Source organism: Chionomys nivalis, chromosome 18 (genome assembly GCF_950005125.1).
Source record: "Chionomys nivalis chromosome 18, mChiNiv1.1, whole genome shotgun sequence".
Lineage (NCBI taxonomy): Eukaryota > Metazoa > Chordata > Mammalia > Rodentia > Cricetidae > Chionomys > Chionomys nivalis.
Genome location: NC_080103.1, coordinates 46,460,976 through 46,476,352, shown reverse-complemented (window position 1 = coordinate 46,476,352; position 15,377 = coordinate 46,460,976). Strand labels below are relative to the sequence as shown.

Sequence of the window (15,377 nt, the reverse complement as noted above, 5' to 3'; positions counted from 1 at the left end):
GAGCCATTTACTTTTTCTTTTTCAATATGTATTTCTTCATTCATTTTGTACTGCTCTAACAGAATGCCTAAGACTGGATACATTTTAAAGGGCAGGGATTTACTTCTTAGGGTTCTGGAGTCTGGGAGGCTAAAGTAGAGGGACATGTATTTGACAGGATTCTCCTATGGAACCACTCCCATGGAAGGCAAGGGCAAGAGAAAACACAAGTGAGAAACACAAGGGATGAGGGCCAAACATATTCTTTTAACAGCAGCCCGCTTCCACATGAAAACTAATCTGCTCCATCAGGAAAGTAATTCATTCAGTAGAGCAAAGACCTTAGTATGTTATTCAAAGCTTAAAGGTCCCACCCCTAATAACATGCATTGGAGATTATATTTAAAGCATATGAACTTTAAGTGGAAGTTCATCCCACAGTGATATATGTCTATACAGCTGTTTAGTCTACGCAGAGACTATTCACATGTCCTTTCCCTGTGGGGTGTGTGTGTGTGTGTGTGTGTGTGTATGCGTGTATGTGTGTGTGTGTGTGTGTGTGTACTGAGTGATCTCCCAGCATTTGGGAAGCTGAGGCAGGAGGATTGGGAATTCGAGGTCATTTTGGGCTCTGTGGTAAGACCTTGTCCGGTAAAAAAAAGAGAGAGAGAGGTTCAAATATATGTGGAGACACACGCACACATGTGTGTGTGTTGGGGTACCCTATATTATAGAGTGAGGGTAATTTTAGAAGCAGAGTATCTTCTAATCAAACATAACACATCTTTTGCTATAAAGAGCTGGATGTGAAATGAAGCAGGAAGAGCCACACAAAGTCCAGCACTGTTGTGCTCCCCATATCTAGGGAAGACATCTTGAATTCAGTCAATCAGCTCATGTTTTCATATAAAAATGCTCTAAGGGGCCACAGTCTAGGTTGGGACTTAAGGCGCTAGAGGAACTCGGGGGAAACAGTCATCCGAGCTCTTCCCTGGCCCTCAGTTGATACCCGCACAGCCATCTGACTTTGAGTCTGTTTACATCAGACACGAAGGTTCTGAGGAATCCAGTACCTGTTAGCAAAGTCCAACGAAGCTATTTCCTCCCCAAGAATAAGGGGATCCAATGGAAGGGTGGAAAGAGAGTTAGACTATGACAGAGAACAATGAAAGACTAGTGTATTTTTAGCTTGGGGTTCTGCACCAGATCTGACTTTAGAGCATTGAATGAGACCATGCTATCTTGGGTTTCTATCCTTGCATTTAAACCTCTTTTGAAAAGAGGATGTAGACTCCCCGGAGCTCAATGCCTGGAGAGTGAGAGAAATTAAAAAAAAAAAAATCAAAGATCACATGGCCTTCCTAATCGATGGATGACCTATTGTCTGGTGAGGTCAGGGTGGATGTTGATAATTGTCTAAATTTGGTACAGGGCAGTGCTACAAAGGATGTCGGTGCTGTTGCTTTGCTTTTATTTAATGCTTTGCAGGTCGCAAAGTGTTTCGCTATCTCATCTGATGCTCACTGAAGCACAGTGGAAGAATCAGGCTAATTATCAACCACCCTGCAGCAGAGATAAGCTGAGGCTCTCCCAAAGGTCACATGGAAGTCATTAGTGTGGGGTTGAGCTTTGGTCTTTTGACCGAGTGATGTCTTCTTCTGGGCGTCATGAATTAGATAGAGTACAGAGCCTCTGAAGAAGAGGACAATGATCTGTATTGAGTCCTGGTGCTTCTGGGCCAGCACTATTGGCCATGCAGGCCTGGGCTTGTTTTGGCATAGCTGATCTTTGATGGAGTCTCTGCCTTCTGCCCACTGTATGCCAGCACCACACTTCAGGCTATGACATCAGAATTCATCTCCAACCAGTTCTCCCCTGGAGGACAATGCTCCCCTGGCTGAAAATGGATGATTAGGTCTTTTCACCACAGTGAGCGCCCAGAAGAAATCCTGTCAGTCCCTGTGGAAAGTTAATATGTATGCTAGGCATTGTTTAGGGAAACAGGCCCAAGGATGAACTCGAATGGAAGGTGAAGGCAAGGATGCTGCCTTGTTGGATTTGTAACGGTTCCTAATAAGCCAGAGGAGAGTCCGATGGTAACTGACCTTGTGGTAGTGTGGGGTAGTTGATGCGGAGGATGGAAAGAGGCAGAGATCGCGAAAGGCTTAGAGGAGGGGGTGGAGCTTGCGTGCCGTAGGACTGAGTCTATTTCTGTCTTTGCTACCAACCGAGTAGTAAGACCTTTGGCAGGTCACTATATTTTTCTGGGCACAGAGTCTGCAGTCATAAAATGAAGAGGTTGGGCTGTCTTGCCTTTAGGTCCCTTCCAACCGAAATACTCATGTGTGTGTACGTGATACCTATTGATAGTAAATCCCACATGTTCCTGAATCTAACTCCAAACAGCCTCAAATCAGACACATTAATAATTCCATAGGAAAGTGCGTAGTTGCTCACATTTCGACAGAAAAATAAGGATTACAAGCAGCCTTGCATCATGAGGTTGGATTTTGTTGACAACAGTTAGGTGTTGCAATGGCAAACAGAAAATCTTTTTGGCTTTCAGACCATAGACTTCAGCTCTGTTACAGTTACTCCATTTCAGCACTGATAATTGATTAACAAACTCTATTACTAAAATCTGAAGTCCATTAAACCAAGGGTACTTTTCAAACTCTCTAGAAGATAGAATTTCACTAACAGATTATTTATTTATTTATTCATTTTCTTGGCATGTTCTTCTTCTATTATCTCACCATCATGCAAAAATTTGTATATGGGAAAAATATGGGCGCATTTTCACGTGGTAAATTTCACAAGGTACCCCCTTGTATGTAGTAATGAAATGATAATTTAGCAAGTTAAATCCAACTCATGGGAATCTAATGATGAAAATGTTGGGGTTTGTGAGGGTTATACCAACCTGTACTTGGGGAACTAAAAGGGAAAACAAGCCAGTGAGTAGTGTTCCCGAGACAATGCTGACCGCACCAGCAGAAGCTCCTGGCTAGAACATAAGTCAGGTCCTCAGGTGGGGAGAGTCTGACTCCTGGGCATCCTAGGTCTCAAAAGTGCTATAAATAGTGCTGCCAAGCAGGGCGCTTTGCTTCCTTCAATCAACACTCCCCGCTGTCTACTAATCATGCTCTGCAGAAGAGCACGGAGCTAAATGCGCCTAATAGAAAAGGCATGCTCACTGCCGTGAAAGGATATTTGCAACTCACATCAAACAGTCCTTTGGTGAGGAGCTGAGAGCAAGATATGCTTGCTCACTCCGTGCGTCTGAAGCTGTGGGTGAAACTTCAACTTTAGATAGCTGAAGCCACAGAGAAGTCACAAAATAGACTAAGGAAGAAAGAAAGGAAGGGAAGAGTTGGCAAGATGGTGTTGTTATTGTTTATAGAAATTGCCTGAGAAATATCCAGCCATCCAGTTATCTGTTCTGTTATGACATACTCAAAATGATGCTACCACTAGTTATTATAATAAATATCAAATAGTATGATAAGTGTTGGGAGTATAGTGTGGAACAAGACGTTTGAAATGTATAAATTAGTGGTATAAGCAGATAATGTGTAGGTTAGTGGTATGAACAGATAATGTGTAGGTTAGTGGTATAAACAGATAATGAGCAAGTAAGGAAAAGGTACTTAATTTCAGAAAATGTATAAATGCTGAAAAGGAATCAACTACATGATAAATCAGTATTTGTCCTAGCTAGCTTTAATTGTCACCTTGACACAGCCTAGTGACTTTTGACATGAGAGCCTTGACTGAGAGACTGCCTGGATGAGATTGGCCTGTGATCAGGTCTGAGGGGAGATTGTCTTGATCATGACCTGGTGGAAGAGGGCAGCCCGCTATGGGCAGCGCCACAGGCTGGCAGCCCTGCGCTGCAAACAAAAGCAAGCAGAGTCTGAGAGTAGCCAGCAAACAGGGCTTCTTAACCCACCTTGGCTTCCAGGTTCCTGCCTTGAGCTCCTGCCCTAACTTCCCTAGGGGATGGGTTCTGACCCGTAAACCAAATAAATCCTTTCTTCTGAAAGTTGACTTTGATTCGAGTGTTTTATCACAGAAACAGCAAAGAAAGCTAGAAGACCATTCAATTTGTGTCAGATGCTTTTGAAGGGATTCTCAGTAAGGTCCTTTCAAGGAGGTGAGAGACTACAGACTAAAGGCAGAGAGACGGGGACTGGAAGACTGCCTAGAGAAAAGAGGAGAGGAAGGGAGTTACAGAAGTAGCAGGATCCAGGACTGCAGGGCCTGGTGGATCCCAGATGTCTATTGCTTATAGCAAAGGCAGAGAGTGGTTATTGATTGAAAGTTCTAAACCAAGGTCAGGTCATTAGGGTTGATGGTTTTCAATGAACATGCCTGCTGCTGCTCATTTTCTGGTGTGAATACTTTTTTTTATAATTGCTATGTAAACAGATATCCACAAGCATTATTTGCTAGAGATAATAGCACTTACAGTGACATCAGCTGAATTCCATCTTAACCTGGCCGTATTGGACAGAATATTAAAGACTGATGTTGTGTTTCCTTTCAAGCCTCACCCTACGTGTTGAAAAATTCTATCTTTCCTCTCGTAGACATTTCTTGGTAATTGTGCTTATGTCTGCCTGTCATTCTTTTTTTCCAGGTTGAGATGCAGAATTAGTATTGCATCTAGAAAGCCATATGTGAAAACAAAGTCTGTGTCTTTTGGAGTCAGCTTTTACTTTGTTTTGTCATATGTATTATTCTTAAAGTGATCACCATTTGTTTCAAATAGAAGACATGAGAGATGGGGGAAGCAACTTTAGATGTGCATATATGCATGCATGTTAGGCTTCACATGACTTTGCCAACATTTTTCGTCGTGTTAAGACTGTACTTTCATGGTCGGTTGACTGGTTGTAGTGTGAAATGAAGTCAACTAATGAATTTCTAAAAGTAGCAATGTATAACAACAGTGAACATTTGTCTCAGTTTGCATAGGAAGTGGCTTAGTTTCTGCCTTTGTCAGGGTTTCTATTGCTGTGATGAAACACCCTAATCAAAAGCAAACTGGGGGTGAAAGGGTTTATATGAATTACACTTCCACATTGTTGTCCATCACTGAAGATAGTCAGGACACGAACTCAAGCAGGACAGGAACTTGGAGGCTGGAGCTCATGCAGAAGCCACGGAGAGGCGATGCTTACTGAATTGCTTTTCATAGCTGGCTCAATCTGCTTTCTCATAGACCACCAGCCCAGGGATGGTACCACTCACAGTGGACTGAGCCTTCCCTCCATTAATCACTGATTAAGAAAATACCCTTCATCTGCATCTTATTGAGGCATTTTCTTAATTGAGGCTCCTTTTCGGATGACTCTAGCCTACGTCAAGTTGACATAAAACTAGATAGCACACTGGTATTTTGTCTTAGGATCTCTAATGAAGCTGCAGTAATAGTCTTCGAGGTCTGTAGTCATCTACCTGGATCTACAAGACTGACTGTCAGCACCTGGAGGGTGAGTTGAGAATGACTGCAGCTTGTGCTCCATCCATCTGCCTCGTTCTTCATTGCTGGTCAGTGGGCTGTGATGACTTATCACAGCCACATCCTGAGCTGGTGCTCTCAGGTCAGTAGACTCAATGACAAGGTATGGTCCCCTCCTTTGCATTTTCCTTGTCTACAGGAAAATGAAGGCAACTTTCATTGCTGTCATTATTACTGTGGGAATATAAAGCAGAAGTCTGAATGAGGAAGCTGGAAGCCAAATGGTAGTATTCATAACTAGAAAATAATAAAAGCAAGTTAGCATTCAAGCTCAGATCTCCGGTCCTCTTTACAACACCACTCTATCTTTCTGTACAGTAAAAGAAAATACTAAAATAATACCCTAGCTGGAGAATGTAACCAGACAAGAGTGGAAGAGACGAGAAAGAAGAAAGCAATGTATTAATTTTGAACAGAGGAGAAATTAGTAACATGTATATCTAAAGGTTTAGGTGCCTTTATTTGGGGGGATATTTGAGTGACACAATTAAGATAATAACTTATGCATATGAGATGATTTTGACTATACAGACACCAAATGAAACCGTTATGGCAGTTGTTGAAGTAAACACAGTGACAGGTGGGGCTATTGGAAGGTTACAAATTGGAAGGTTACAAAGCGAGACTGGCCAAGGATATTTTCTTACTTTTGAGACAATGTAAGAGCAGGGACTCAAGGAATTTCTAACTAGGTTATCAGGTGTGACCCTAAAAAAACATTAGGAGACATATGAATTAGCTTTCACATTCACAGAAGAGTAACTGACCACGAGCAGGGCTTGCAGGGCACAGAGGTGTTGTTTGAACTCAGGTCTGTGTGAACCCAGTCTGCATATCTTGCTCTCCTATCACCTGCCACAAGGTAATAGCCCAAAGAGTTAGTTCTTTCCCAATTCTGTATTGTTAAATCTACTAAAAAATAACTTCTTTTTGTTATTTGATGATTCTCCAAAATGTAGAGACACACATAGATACACACATGGAGTGTCCTCTCTCTGTCCTCATGTTGAGCTCCTGTCCCTTCTTGTGGACACACACACCGTGATTCCTGTCCTATAATTTCCCAGGCAATCATCTCGATCCACCAGGCTTGTCTCATTTCTTCTGTTCGTCTTCTCCATCCGTTTTTGCTCATTCTGGTCACCTTGATGCTATCTTCGTTTCCATGGCATCTCCTTAGATCCCTGCCCAAAGCAACCACCCACTGCAAGGCATCACTGCTTCCAGCCTGCTAGGTTGACATAATCTCTGAAATGACCTACACTGATGCCCACCTGCTAATATTTAACCCTTGTGGAAATCCATCCCCTTGAGCATGGAGCACCATAGCAACCCACTTGCAATGACTGAAATAGACAAGGTGCAATGGGATGTCACTTTCTTACTTGTCTGCTCAAGGCCAGATGCCATATGAGAAATTGCACTATGGAAAGGCTCCCTGGCAAGGAGCTGAGGAAGGCTTCTGACAAATGGCCACTGAAAACCTGAGGTTCCCAATCTTGTTGTCCTTGAAGAGCTGAGTCCCACCAATAGCCATACCCAAATCCTGCCCTTCAGAAACAAATGCTTTTTAAAGCTGCTAAATCTTGAGATAATTTATTTTTCGGCGATAGATAACTTCTGGGAATGTAGTTGTTTGCGTCCTTACCATTTCCAGAAGCCTTTAAAGACTCTCATTTGCCTTCAGAAAAGAGCTAAGCTTCTCAGTCAGACAGTGGGGAGACTTTATCTTCAAGTCCCAGCATGACCGTTAATAATTAATTGAGGATTATTTGATAGTTGAAGGCACTAGTGTGTAATTCAGATATCAACTGATGCCACATTGTCCTTAAGGGATAAAGAAAATTGGTACCAACATCTAATACACACTGTGTGGAAAATCTAGCACCCTCCCAAGGTATCTGTTTTCTGATGGATTGAAATACTCATACCCACATCGGGCCTTATTTTGTTTCTGCTCAGTTAGCAAGCAGATTCTCTCTCTCTATTCCACAGATGCTACCATTTTGTAAACAACCAGCTCAATCCCATTTTTTTTTCACCAAAGGGTTGTTTTATTTTAATGACTGATCCACCTGAGGTCACAGGCAGCCCACTATGTACAGACTCTAGGGAAGCTCTATTTCTTGGTCTCTTCCTCCTTGGACAGAGTCTTGATGATCTCCTCCTTTTTGGCCTGGAGGCGCTCCTCCCGGTGCTTTCTTGCTTCCTTGGTCTTAGACCTGCGAGCCTCAGCCTGGTCAGCCAGGAGCTTCTTACGGGCCTTGTCTGCCTTCAGCTTGTGGATGTGCTCCATGAGAATCCGCTTGTTTTTGAAGACATTCCCTTTGACCTTCAGGTAAAGGCTGTGATACATACGGCGGTCAGTCTTCTTGGATTCACGATATCTCCTGAGGAGGCGGCGCAGGATCCGCATTCTTCTCATACAGGTCACCTTCTCGGGCATTCGGGCATTGGCAGTATCCTTCCGCTTTCCTATGCCCATATGCCTGCCCTTCCGTCGAGCCAAAGTGTTTTTCCGGCAGCGAGCCCCGGAATGGACAGTCACAGGCTTCCGGATGATCAGCCCATCTTTGATCAGCTTCCGGATCGATTTCATTAGTCTCGTTGGGGTCCAACCAGACCTTCTTTTTACCACAGCGCAGGACGCTAGAGGCAAGCCTCTTCTGTAGCCTGAGCATACTCATGGCTGCGGACACAGCAGTGAAAGGGCGCTCAATCCCATTCTTACACAAGCACAGACACTCATGGGCATCCACATAGACCTCACACATTATAGAATATTGCTATATGAAGCAGATTTCACAAAATTCTAAGTGTTTCTTTTATAGATCAAATAATTTAAGATGAATATTAGATAGTACTATTAAAATATTTGAGAATGTGAAAATTCTTTGCATTTATTTTAGTTTGTATTTACTGTAACTGAAGACTACTTGTTCATTTCGCAGCTGCCCAGACTCAAATAATCATACAGAAACTATCTTAATTACTTCTTATTAACTAACTCTTACATCTTAAATTAACCCATTTCTATTAACCTGAGTATTGTCACAAGCCTGTGGCCTACTGTAAGGTACCAGCGTGTCCTTCTTCTTTGGCATCTACATGACGTCTCCTTGACTTTATCTACACTGTCTATAGATATCTTCAAGCCTGGCTATATTCTGCCCTGGCATAGGCTGAAGCAGCTTCTTTATTAACCAATGGTAATAAAACATATTTATAGCATGAAAAGAGGAATTCTACATCATCTCCCCTTTTCTGTCTAAATAAAAAGGAAGATTTTAAATTTAATATAGTAAAATTACCTATAACAAAACAGGTATCAAGCAAGAATTACGGTTACAATATTTAGTCTATTTGTATCTGGCAAAAGTAAATATTCTATCATCTGTTTTATCTTTGTGAATCTAAAGTTTCATACCTAATTTATCCTTTATCATAACTAAGGAAAACTGTAACTATTTGTCTTCAACTCTTCAAAGACCCCAGAAGGATATATTACCTAAGTAAACAGGAAGTGCGTTGTAAGCAACTTCCAAAGTTCTAGAATTAACAGAGACATTTTGCTGCCTGGACAGTCATCCAAAGTTCTTCTGTAATGTTAGAGCCTGGCAGACTTTTTCATGAAGCAGGAATTTTGGAAGACTGTTTCACCTATATTGACAGTTTGTTAGTCACTGTAGAATGTCTGGAAATTTCTTCTGTGAAGCAGGAACCCTGAAGGACCATCTCATCATTTGGAAAGTTCAGCAGTCACTTCTCTGTGGGTCCTCCATATCCAGTTCATATAGCATACCATAAAGCAGTCCAAGCAAGAGCAGTTTCTTGCCAAAATGGTTAGCAAACTCCATAAGAAGCCTCTTTGATGCCCATAATTCACTTGAAGTAGATTGATGCTGCCAGAAGCAAACATATCTCACTGTCAAGAAAAGTCTAAGTTCTTAAAACATTATAAATGTCATATTCTGTAGGTCTTTGAAGTGTTGACGATTATCTATCTAACTGAAATGTATCTCTATCTAGAAACCTGAACATAATTAAAAGTTTGGTTATTAAAGATGATTCTATTAACCTGAATTTCTTAACTACACACTACAGTTTTAAATGTGCTACACAAACACAATCTCTTAAACAACCGCAGAAATACATATACACAGTGTAACAAAATCAACTTTAAATTTGTATCAATAGACCAATGCAAGGCCGCCATAGCCTTATTTCTCAGGAAAAGGTGAATGCACTACCCGCCTGTTCTGCAGCCCCACAATGCAGGATAATCTGATGTGATAAGGAATCAAGTCAAAGCAGGAACTCAGTTTATTATTGTGAGTGTCAGCTTATATAAGTTAAGTGACATCATGTGATGTGGGGGTACCTCCAGCCAATGAGAGACAGCCAAGCCCTCCCTCTGGCTGGAGGGGCATCTACCTAGATTTTGCTTTTTCATCCTTGGTAGCTTTGAGACTATCCCTCAAACTCAAGCCAGGCTTTTCTCTGTCCTACAAGCCTTGAGGTACAGGCCCTGAACTCAAGCTAGGCTTTTCTCTGTCCTACAGGCCTCAAGGTACAGGCCCTGAGATAATGTTGGCTCAACAGACCAAGATCCATAACAATACAAATTATTCATCTCTATATCATATCCCTATTTAATTGAAAAAAACTTATAAACAATCATTTTGGGAATCTGAGCACAGTTTTCTCTAAACTGCTTCCTACTGTTCATTGAGTTTTTAGGGTTCATGGAGACCTTTCAGGAAGTCTTGCTCCATCAAACCACATTAGCTTGGAAGGAAGTCACAGGTTCTCATCCTCTGTGAAAACAAAAGCAGACGCTCTTTTCCAAAGCAACATTTCCTTAGACCCAAATTTTGAAGTCAAGATACCTTTATGTTAGTTTAACTTACAGTCCCCAGAATCAAATGTCTCTCTGCAGCCAAAAAGTTCAAAGAAAACACAATAATATACATAATCCAGACTCTCTGTGCAAATTCCATCTTTACATGGCTTACTTTTTTTAAAAAATATTTATGTATTTATTATGTATACAATATTCTGTCTGTGTGTATGCCTGAAGGCCAGAAGAGGGCACCAGACCTCATTACAGATGGTTGTGAGCCACCATGTGGTTGCTGGGAATTGAACTCAGGACCTTTGGAAGAGCAGGCAATGTTCTTAACCGCTGAGCCATTTCTCCAGCCCCATGGCTTACTTTTTTATTTTATTACTTTTTAGTATTTATTTTATTATCTTTACTCCTTTAATCTATGACTGTTTGTACTTCTTTTTCTTACTGTCTGTGCTCTTTTTCCTCTCTCTTCCAAGCCTACATACATATTTTTAAAAAATACACTGTTACCTGTTCAGAGGTTTGTTTTTTGTTTGTATCTGTCTTTATTGCTTATCTGTAATCATTTTCTGGCCAAGAGCACTTCTTAAAATGCTAAGTGGTGTGGCTAGCATTAAGGCTGCTTTGTCTTTTGGCCTCACCCAGTCCAACATGGTGGTGTTCACCGCCAGCTCTGCAAGCCATGCACACTGCCCCAGTTCCAGGGACGCAGCAGATCTATATCACCATTAAGCGGCTAGTAACATGCTGCTCACAAACCACATTTAAGTATTTTGTAACAGGACCAACATGAACCAGGAAGCTGACTCTTAATAGAACCTTAAATTTTTGATGCTAACATTGAGTTAGGAAGACTTTTCTTTAAGGAATCGTGCCCTGCTTGCCTCTAGCAAACAGCCTACCTGAGAAAATGCTGCTACCAAGAAGTCATACTTATCTCTGCTCCTTTGTGTCTAAAATTCCTTCCCAAGCGCTCTCAGGTTTTGTGTGAAAGGACTTTGACCACATTATAGTGCCATTCTGTAACTGGGGGATCTTTATTTCCATGCTTGCTGATTTTCGTTGCAGACCTACACAAGAATGATTACTAATAATGATTACTAATAACCACAGGACACAGTCAAGATTAGGCTGTCTTGAAATCTCCTCTGCTAACAAAATAATCCAAATTTTTTCACTTTAGCCTCAGGCAGATTCCTTAAACAAGGGTAAAGAGCAGCCACATTCTTTGCCAAAATATCACAAGAATAGTCTCTAGCCCAGTTGCTAATATTGTTTCCATGTAAAACCTCTTAAGATGGGCTGCATAGTCCACATTTCTCTCAACACCACTGTTGTTCAAGCTCCTACTAGGATGGCCCATCAAGACTTGCTCACAGAGTCCAATTTCCTTTCCTAATCCAATTTTCCACATTCCTAAAAACACAAACAAAAACCCATGACCAGGCATGTCACAACAATAGTCCACCGTCTGGTACCAACTTCTGTGTTAGTTACCTTTCATTGTAGTAATAAGACACTTTGACAAGGGCAACTTATTGAAAAAAAGGATTTCATTTGGGACTCACGGTTCCTAAGGTTTAGAGTCCATGACAATCATGGCAGGGAGTCTGGCAGCAAGCAGGCAGGTGTGGGTGGAGTTGCAGCAGTAACTGATAGCTCACATTTTTCCAAAAAAAATTAAATTATTTAAATAACATTTTTTTGTTTATTTTACATACTGACTGCAGTTTCCCCTCTCTCCTCTCCTCTAGGTGTCATATGTTCCTTCCCTCCCCCTCATATTTCCCCATCATGACCCTCCCTGGCTCATACAATCCCTCTTCCCTTCAGGAAAATTCACAAAGATAACCCCAGATAAGACACCTAGCAGTAGTGGAGAGGGTGGGTGCCTGAACTGGCCATCTACTGTAATCAGATTGGCAGCTAAACTAATTGTCACCAGAGATACTCTACCCAGTAACTTATGCATAGTCAAGCATTGAGCTGAATGCTAGCTACTTTTCAAACTTCTAGGGATTCTGGTCTTAACTTCCCATCTTGCCTCTGGACTACTGGGATTACAGAGGCACACTGCTACTGCACCCAATTTTACAGTGGTTTTGGGTATTGAAACTCGGGTCCCTATTATTGAGTAGCAAAATTAAATGTGGATAGTAACTACCACAGCATGGAGCTCTAATCAAGAGATGACCATAAAGACCTATCAGAGAAAGTATATGCTTTGCTGTCTTTCTAAGTAGGGCAGCAGGGGTGTAGCAAGAGAGCTGCTTTTTTTCCCTTGGTCTTTATTCCCCTTTCTGGTCCCCTTGGAGTAACAAATGCAAAAGAAAGTCTTTGTAGTTATAGATAGGCTAGGAGAGCAGTCTCCAGGGAGGGCTCAGTTAACCTTCATTAGTTGCTAACCAGCGTTGGCAGCTTGTTTCTAAATTAAGTTCTGTGGACTAGCTACTCTCAATCTTTCCATGCACAGAGTGACTGTTCTTGCTCCTGGGAGTGATCCCTAAGGAAGTCACAGCAGCGATGATCCCTGCGGGGGTGAGAACTAATCTCAAGACCGGGGGAGGGGGGGATTTTCGAAGTAATGGATTTTTTTAAAATGTCATTTTCAGCTAGGGATATAAAGTAATGATGTAAGGGTATCAGCCAGTGAAAAGGATCTTCCAAATTAGAACCAAACAGAATGCTTTCCAAAGAAAAGACAGGGTTTGTGGGCACGGAAATCATGACAGTCAGCCATCAGTCATGAAGACAGAGGTAAACTGAGAAGAACCTCCTTCCCTGCTTCTCTCAGATTTCACTGCCTAGAAAAGCAAATGTCAGACTTCTTAGTCTGGGCTCAGCTTCTCTAGTTCACAGGACTGAACCCAGCTGGGAACCATTTCAACTGTTGAGAGAGGTGAAGAATATACACTGAAACATGGTTTGCTAAATTTGTCAAAAGACACATACCTTGGTGTTGTGTTCGATCTTCCTAGAGAACAACTCAAATACATGCATGCAAAGTGTTAAAACATGCCTTTCCTGTGGTGGAGAAATAGTGTATCTTGGAAGTTAATAGGGAAACCAGCTGATTTGTTGTTGCAAACATGCATCTATTTGAACCAGCAAGTTTGCTTGGTGGGCGAAAGCACTTGCTTTGCAGCCCTGAAAACCCAAGTTCAGTCTCTGGAACCCATGGTGGAAAGGGAGAACCAGTTTCTGAAAGTTGTCCTCTGATCTCCATGAATCTGCCATGGCACATGTGAACCAGTGAGCATGCGCATGCACGCACGCACACACATATATAAGCATTCTTAAAAATGCACCTGTAAGAATATTTGTTATAACTACTTATAACAATGAAAGATGAGGAGGAAAAAATTACAAATGCCTAACATTGGAAGATGGGTAAGGCCTGTTATTGCACAGATTATGCACGTGAGTACAGCTCAGCTCTACCCAGTGATGTGATAGAAAATGCACCGTTGCTAACGGGGACTCTGAGATGAGGGCACAAGGTCAGAAGGGGGAGGGACAAGATAAAGTAGTAGGATATGTGTGGCGTGAAGCCAGAATGGGAGATGAATTTGGGGGGATGAAGAGGGCTGGGAAGAGGACATGTGGAGGGAAGAAGGCAGTGGGGAGCAAATGAGAAGAAAACATGATATTTCGGTGACGATGAAAGGTCTCAATAAAATCTCTTACTTTGTGTGGTAACTAAAACAAGAGGAGACAGGAGGTGGCAGTGCACACCTTTAATCCCAGCACTCCAGAGGCAGAGGCAGTGTGAGTTCAAGCCCAACCTCTTCTACAAAGTGAGCTCCAGGAGAGTCAGGGCTATCCAGAGAAATCCTGTCTTAAAAAAAAAAAACAAATAAATAAATTAAATTAAAAAATAAAACAACAAGAAGGGAAAACATATCTACTGAATATTTATGACACATACTTACCAAAAAGTAAGTCATACTTCATTAAAATATAAACTTAAACAGACAAAATATGTACAATGTACCAGATAAACTAAGCACTTATATGCATCTTATTTGATTCAAAACAGGTCAATAAAGTAGGTATTAATGATGCCTTCATTTTACAGATGATATATACTCAAGGTCCCATGACTATTACTTGTCAGAGCCACAGAAGAGAGGGAAGGAGAAAGAGGGTGAGGAAACAAGGGAAGGAAAAAGGGAGAGGAGGAAGAAGAATGGGATGAAAGAAAAGAGGGAGGGAGAAAGGGATGAGGAGGCAAGGTGGAAATGAGTGAGAAGACAGAGAATCAGCATTTGAAAGACCTGGGGAGACCTGGAGAGCTCCCTGACTCACAGACGTTGTGTCTCCTTTGCCTGCCTTGAGACCATGATGTGACTCCATGACGGGGGGGGGGGGGGGGGGGGGGGTATGACTGAGGACTTTCTTCAGATCTCAGTGAGCTCAGTGTGGTCATGGTCCCAGCAGCTTCTAGAGATGCACTAAAATATCCCATTTGTTGACTATTTAAGGAACAGTAGCTCCACCAGAGTGTGGCTCCTAGTGGAGCCTTCTTCCTGCACGCTCCAGCGGGTCTGTTTCTTCTGACGATTGTTCCTCTTGTCATCTGAATTCTCCCCTTTACCCTGTGATAGACCAGGTAGAATCAGCTCTGGGGATATCTCTGAGGGATTTCTCTAGATTGGGTTAGATAAGAGAGGGCAGCCCACCCCACATGTAGGCGACATGATTCAGGGGCCTCGCTGGAAAGAGAAAAGGAGCCAAGCATTTACCCATCTCCCAGTCCTGACTAGTTGCTAGGTGACCAGTAGCCTCCAGCTCCTCCCACCATCATGGACTGCATCATCAAACCGTGAGCTGAAGTCAACCCTGCCTCCCTGGAGTTGCTGCTGTCAGGGATTGTGTTAGTGTGAAAAGGAAAGTAGCTCATGCATTCTTTTGTAGGGCAGCCTCTTTTCTTTCTGTTGGGTCTGAACATTTCCTAATTAAAGCTTTTCATTTAATTAATTAGCAAGCCCAAGCTCTTCCTAACATAGAGATGAAGAC

The 15,377-nt window shown here is 42.1% G+C and overlaps 1 pseudogene; it reads right to left on the bottom strand.

Annotated features, from left to right (window-relative positions):
* Positions 1-7,600: 7,600 nt before the first annotated feature.
* On the bottom strand, positions 7,601-8,195 carry LOC130890009 (60S ribosomal protein L19-like; annotated as a pseudogene).
* Positions 8,196-15,377: the final 7,182 nt, after the last annotated feature.